The sequence below is a fragment of the Mytilus galloprovincialis genome, chromosome 1 (assembly GCF_965363235.1).
Source record: "Mytilus galloprovincialis chromosome 1, xbMytGall1.hap1.1, whole genome shotgun sequence".
Classification (NCBI taxonomy): domain Eukaryota; kingdom Metazoa; phylum Mollusca; class Bivalvia; order Mytilida; family Mytilidae; genus Mytilus; species Mytilus galloprovincialis.
The window spans coordinates 102472262-102479522 of NC_134838.1; positions in this window are offsets into that span (position 1 = coordinate 102472262).

A 7261-nucleotide genomic window follows, 5' to 3' on the forward strand; every position below is an offset into this window, starting at 1 on the left:
CAACTACAAAAGGTAACAAATAAAATTTGAAATGAAAAAACAAATGTTTATTTTTTTTCTAAAAATTTATACCCTCGAGCCTCCTTAAGGTGGTATGGGAGTCTAAAATAAAAATGATAGAATTTGTTCATACTTTGCCAAAACGTTGTATCTATTGATACATGTTGAAAAATATAATAAAAATGATAGGTCACCGCGCATTTTCTCAAGCTACAGGACGGAACAAAATGACACATTTTGTATGGATTATACAGGAAAAAACACCATTTTGTGATTAGAAACTAAACAAAATGATAGAATTGTTAAATACTTCAGGAAAAGATAGCTTTCAGACACTGCTTTGAGAATATCAAAAGAAAAGATAGGGTCACCGTACTTTTTTTCCGGCTAAAATACAAAATAGGAAATTCCATACAGAATCCTTCAGAAAATGCACTTTTTTAGAGTTACCTCCCCTTAAAATGCCAATTAAAAAAAAAATAAAAACAACCAAAAATAATTAACATTTACAAAAATATCAATATTTAGAAGTTATATTCTTATAAATTGGTACTTTTAAATGAAAATGTACATTAAACATCTGCATTCCTGCATCAAATTTTGCTAACTTGATGAAAAATCTGGACCTTTGATTCTCTGTTTTTTACAGTCCAAGATTGAGGAAGACACCCATACCACCTTAAGGTAGTTTTTGATGAAGCTGAAGTTCAATCAACTTGAAACTAAGTACACTTGTTGCTTATGATATGATCTTTCTAATTTTTAAGCCAAATTAGACTTTTGACCCCAATTTCACGGTCCACTGAACATAGAAAATGAAAGGGGGAGTTTCAGGTTAAAGTTTTTGATCAAGGTAGTTTTTGATGAAGCTGAATTTTAATCAACTTGAAACTTGGTACACTTGTTGCTTATGATATGATCTTTCTAATTTTAAAACCAAATTAGACTTGTGACCCCAATTTCACGGTTCACTAAACATAGAAAATGAAAGTAGGAGTTTCAGGTTAAAGTTTTTGGTCAAGGTAGTTTTTGATGAAATTGAAGTCCAACCAACTTGAAACTTAGTACATATGTTCCCTAAAGTATAATCTTTCTAATTTTAATGCCAAACTAGATTATTACCCAATTTTTACAGTCCATGGAACATGGAAAAGGATAGTGCAAGTTGGGCATCCGTGTACTTTGGACACATTCTTGTTTTCTCTATAATAGTTATCAAAGGTACCAGGATTATAATTTAGTACACCAGACGCGCGTTTCGTCTACATAAGACTCATCAGTGACGCTCAAATCCAAATATTTATAAAGCCAAACAAGTACAAAGTTGAAGAGCATTGAGGGTCCAAAAATTCCAAAAAGTTGTGCCAAATGCAGCTAAGGTAATCTACGCCTGGGATAAGAAAATCCTAAGTTTTTCGAAAAATTCATAGTTTTGTAAACAGGAAATTTATAAAAATGACCACATTATCAGTGATATTCATGTCAACACCGAATTGTTGACTACTGGGATGGTGATACCCTCGGGGACGAAACGTCCACTAGCAGCGGCTATAAATGGTTATGTATGGTATATACATTTTTTTTGGTAGTACAGACAAGTTATTGTATTTAATGTCCATACCTACACTACAAACTTGTCAGGGCAATTAATTCCTTTATGGGCTTTATGAGAATTTAGTTTCACCGGGGAAGCATATCTGAGATAGGTTTACAACGCATGATATTTGCGACAGTGGAAAAACTACCTATGGACGTAGACAAATATATACGAAACTTTGCAGAATGCGTAACATAGATATACTAATCCGTCAGTCGGATGACGGATTTCTTTTACTGTATATTGCTTGATATTACACACTTTTGCAATCATAGTTATGACTTATACTCGGAAGTTTACATCTGGCTTTTGTCACCTCTTTCGCCGCGTTTGTTGCCAATTGTCAATTTTTCGTGAACGATAATTAATAGGTGAAGGCAAACATATATGATTTATAAACTCCCAATCATTTGTTTATGCTTTTAAGATTTTAAATTCATGACTAGAACTACGATGCATGTCTTTTCATTAATTTAGCCGTCTTGATGAACTGTAGACAATAATCTGCAAGCTCTAATACGGAAGATTTGCTAACAGCATTAGGAAGTTTGTTCCATTAGGAACTTCAGAGTAAGCGGTGTCTTCCTTATTTTGATGGTTCTAACGCTTCTACATGATCCTTCGTTATTCTCTTTGTAGAGAACTTATTTACCCATGTGTTAATTGGTCCTCCGATTATATATTATCCACTTTTTGGGGACATTTTCTAACGTCGGTATGTATGGTGTGGTGTCGAAAGCCACTGAAAAAATTCAAGGATTGTAATAACTGTTGGTTAACCGTCATCACATGCTATTTGGGATGACTAAACATTGCCAGTTGAATCAATTCGAAGTGATGCCCATGTATGTTTTACTTGTGGTACATGTTTAATACTCAATGTGAAAGAAAACCCAAATCAAAACGAATGACATGATCGATAACAATTGAACATCTGCAGTCGAACCAATCAACCCATCTAATTGAAATGGAGACACATTTGATAGCAATTTCGATTAGGTCCCGATTCAATCAACTCTTCAAAATAATATGGAAGCCAAGATCGTAACAATCAATAAAATTGGTCATGATTGAATATCGGCTTTCTGTACAATCAACTCTTCACTCATATGGAAAGTACGATCTTTAAAATCGAAAGAATGGGGAAAAATATTATCTGCTGTCGATTTATTTGACATTATAACTCTTCAATATAATTTGAATAGATATAACTGTTACACGATCTTATCGATTGAATGTGATTGATCAATACGATCGATTGTCTTACTTATTCATTGAAATTATAAATAAAATCGATTGAATTGATCAATGTGCATAATTGTATCGATTGAAGTTAAGAATCAATTGAGTCGATCAACCGTGGCAAAATCGTATTGATTGAATACGATTCTTGAGATTGTGTCCATGGAAAATTAAAGTACTGGGTTGCGTTCAATATCGTAGCGGCTACTTAGGGCTACACAGATTTATGACTATTGAACGTGTAGCTAGCCTAGCTGCTACATAGATATTGATAGCAGCTAGGCTAGCTACTCGTTCAGTAGACAAAAGTCTATGTAGCACTACGTAGCCGCTACGATATTGAACGCAACCCTGTTGCACGATATTATAGATTTAATACGATTAAAACGATAGTCTCCTTAATTCAACTGTGACATGCTCCTATCGATTGAAACAATCTTTTTCCTCTTTCATTGGAGTTATAGAATGGATTACGTTGCTCATCCGTGGCACGATCGTTTAGATTGAACACAATTGATAAGATCGTGGTCCTGATAGATAAAAGTAGTAGAATCCATCGAGATGATCAACCGTTGAAAAATCGTATCGATTGAATAGAATTCTTGCGATTGTGTCCATAGTGAATTAAAGTAATTGAATTGATAATTTGATCAGGTGTAGCGCGATCTTATCGATTGAATACGATTCGAACGGCAGTCTTCCTAATACATTGAAATAATAAAATCGATTGAGTTGATCAACGTTGCACGATTGTATCAATTGAACTCGATTGATTTCCATGATATTTTGAAGTAATAGAATCCATTGAGTTGATCAACGGTGGAAAAATCGAACTGATTGAATAGGATTCTTGCGATTGTGTCCATAGTGATAATAAGTAATTACATTGATAAAGTTGATCAGCTGTAGCGCGATCTTATTGATTTAATACGATTGAAACGTCTCCCTCGTTTATTAAAGTTACAGAATCGATTGAAACAATCGTCTCCCTATTCATTAAAGTTATAGAATCGATTGATACGATTGTCTCCCTAATTCATTGAATTTATAGAATGAATTGATACGATCGTCTCCCTAATCGATCGAAACCATTGTCGCCTTACTCATTGAAATTATAGAAACGATTGTCATACAAATGAGAGGTTATGCCATAACTATACACCTAGATTTAATCCACCATAAAGGCTTTTTAAATCACCCAACTCTTCATATCAGTATAAAAACAGAAAGAAATCGACTCATTTATTTCATTCTATTTCATTTCAAAAAAGAAAATAACAGAATCGATTGAGTTGGTCAACTGTTGCACGATCGTATAGATTGAATATCACTATTTGTAAAGATGACTGATTGAGTAGATAGATATAGTTGGTTTTCCCGTTTGAATGGTTTTACACTAGTAATGGTTGGGTCCATTTATAGCTTGCTGTTCGGTGTCAGCCAAAGCTCCGTGTTGAAGACCGTACTTTGAACTATAATGGTTTACTTTTATAAATTGTGACTTGGATGGGGAGTTTTCTCATTGGCACTCATACCACATCTGTTTATATCTATTGAATGCAAATGGTTGCAAATATCCATAACAGTCGATTGCCGGCCCACGGTCCTACAGCTTTACTCGATTGACCAGGATAGACTACATAATGGATAACTTTTTAAGTATGTCAGGTATAGGTTCCACGGTCAACTTTGATAGGAGAAAACAAAAAAGATTAACATTTTTTTTTATGTAAAGACCTCCCAAGAAGCCTTTAGGATACGCAGATAACTTTGCATTGATAAATGATGTCTTAAGGATTATGACCCCTTCTATAAACCAATGGGAGACTTCCTGCAAAGCTTTATTTTTTATAGTTCCATTGCATTTAATATAAAAAGGGGATTTTGTGGCAAATAAAACCAAGATTTTTATAGAAAATACCCAGACTTTAATACAGATATATATTTGTTATAAAATTTAAAAAATAGATTACTCACTTATTTTTCTATGATGTGCTAGCGTTTATTGTTATGCCCCACCTACGATAGTAGAGGGGCATTATGTTTTCTGGTCTGTGCCTCCGTTCGTCCGTCCGCTTCAGGTTAAAGTTTTTGGTCAAGGTAGTTTTTGAAGAAGTTGAAGTCCAATCAACTTGAAACTTAGTACACTTGTTCCCCATGATATGATCTTTCTAATTTTAATGCCAAATTATAGTTTTGACCCCAATTTCATGGTCCACTGAACATAGAAAATGATAGTGCGAAGTTCAGGTTAAAGTTTTTGGTCAAGGTAGTTTTTGATGAAGTTAAAGTTACATCAACTTGAAACTTAATACACATGTTCCCTATGATATGATCTTTCTAATTTTAATTCCAAATTAAAGTTTTGACCCCAATTTCACGGTCCACTGAACATAGAAAATGATAGTGCGAGTGGGGCATTCGTGTACTATGGACACATTCTTGTTTACAAAAAGAAATAAACAACCTTTAAATTAAAAAAAAAACTTGTGCTGAGTCACAAAAGTCGAGCTCACCATAGAAGGCGTACTTAAATTGGTCCGTATTTATATTTAAGAATTGAATGCTTCTTTTTGTAACTTCATTGGGGTGTAAAAACGTTGACCGAAGTAGATTTTGTATAGGCGCGGAAGCGCTTCATTCTAAAAATGTGCACACGGTCAACGCTTTTACAACCCTATGAAGTCACAGAAAGAGCATTCAATACTTATAATTACATTTTTTAGCTATGATCATGAAAACACGAATTTTATAATTGCTTTATTCAATTCACCTGTGCACTTTATTGTGGGACCACATGTTATCATGAATGAAAAGTTTTATTGAGTAATGCAATTGCTTAAGGAATAACACGTGATGTGCAGTTAGCCAATCAGAATAAAGTATTATAATGAAATAATTACATTAGATGTATGTTTCACTACAATACGTTATTCTGATTGGCTAACTACACATCACGTGTTATTCCTTAAGCAATTGCATTACTCAATAAAACTTTTCATTCATGATAACACGAGGTCCCAAAATAAAGTGCACAAGTAAATTAAATAACAAATTGATAAAATTCGTGTTTTCATGATCCTAGCTCAAAAATGTAATTATAAGTATTGAATGATTCTTTTTGTAACTTCATAGGGTTGTAAAAGCGTTGAACGTGCGCACATTTTTAGAATGAAGCGCTTCTGCGCTTCATACAAAATGTACTTCGGTCAACGCTTTTACACCCCAATGAAGTTACAAAAAGAAGCATTCAATTCTTAAACATACATCTAATGTAATATTTGCTAATATCTAAATTGATAAACTTGTTGTAAGGAAATCATTGCTAGCACTGCATGCAATAATCCTCTTTATATTAAGCACCGAATTGCCAAATATGATGAGAGCACAAAGGAATACTTTTGTTACTGTGCTACTTATTTTTTTTCGTTCACTTTATTTTGTACATTAATTAAGCTGTTAGTTTTCTCGTTTAAATTGTTTTACATGCATTTGTGATTTCGGGCCTATTATAGCGGACTATGTGGTATAGGCTTTGCTTATTGTTGAAAGCCGTATGTTGACCTATGGCTGTTAATTTCTGTGTCATTTGGTCTCTTGTGAAGAGTTTTCTCATTGGCAAGCATACCACATGTTCGTGTTTAAATCAACACCTGTCATATTCTTTATGAACCTATCCCAAGTCAGGTGCCTGTAGTTTGGCGGTTGACGTTTGTTCATGTCTCAACTCGTATTTGATATTTTGTAAATTGTTTTGTTTTGTAAAATTATGCCATTAGTTTTTTCGTTTGAATTGTTTCACACTTGTCATGGCCTTTATAAACCGCTTTACAGTTTTTGTTATTGTTGAAGGCCTTAAGGTTGCCTATAATTGCTTACATCCACAATTAACAATCATATCACATTACTATCTTATATTATATATCCGACTTTTAATATTGTGTTTTCCTGAAAATGCATGAAATATTTGACAATGGGCGTTAAAAATAAGCATCAATTTAAACTTGTGTTAAATAAGAGAAAACCGTCTGATATTTATTGTTGGGATGGGGCACAGGAGGATTTCGTAAAATGAATATGGTTGCCTGGTAATAGTTGAAAAATAGGCATGATAAAGGACAAATTTAAATGAATAATAATGTCCTCGTGTAGTTCTTATATTTGTCCAGCTTATCATCCTACAGAGATGACCTACTAAGGCTGTCATACCATAACTTGTGAAACGTTTAAAACACAGCTTACATTCTAATATATCTACATTCATAAATTTATTAATGTCATTTTAGACTAAACGACGCCATGTTTGTTTTGTGCCTCTGTCGTCTAAATCACCTATTTAAAAAGAAGAGACGGAAGAGAGCGAAAAGATCTTCTTCATGCGAAAAAACAGAAATGGACCTCTTCTGGTTCACTACCGTTAAA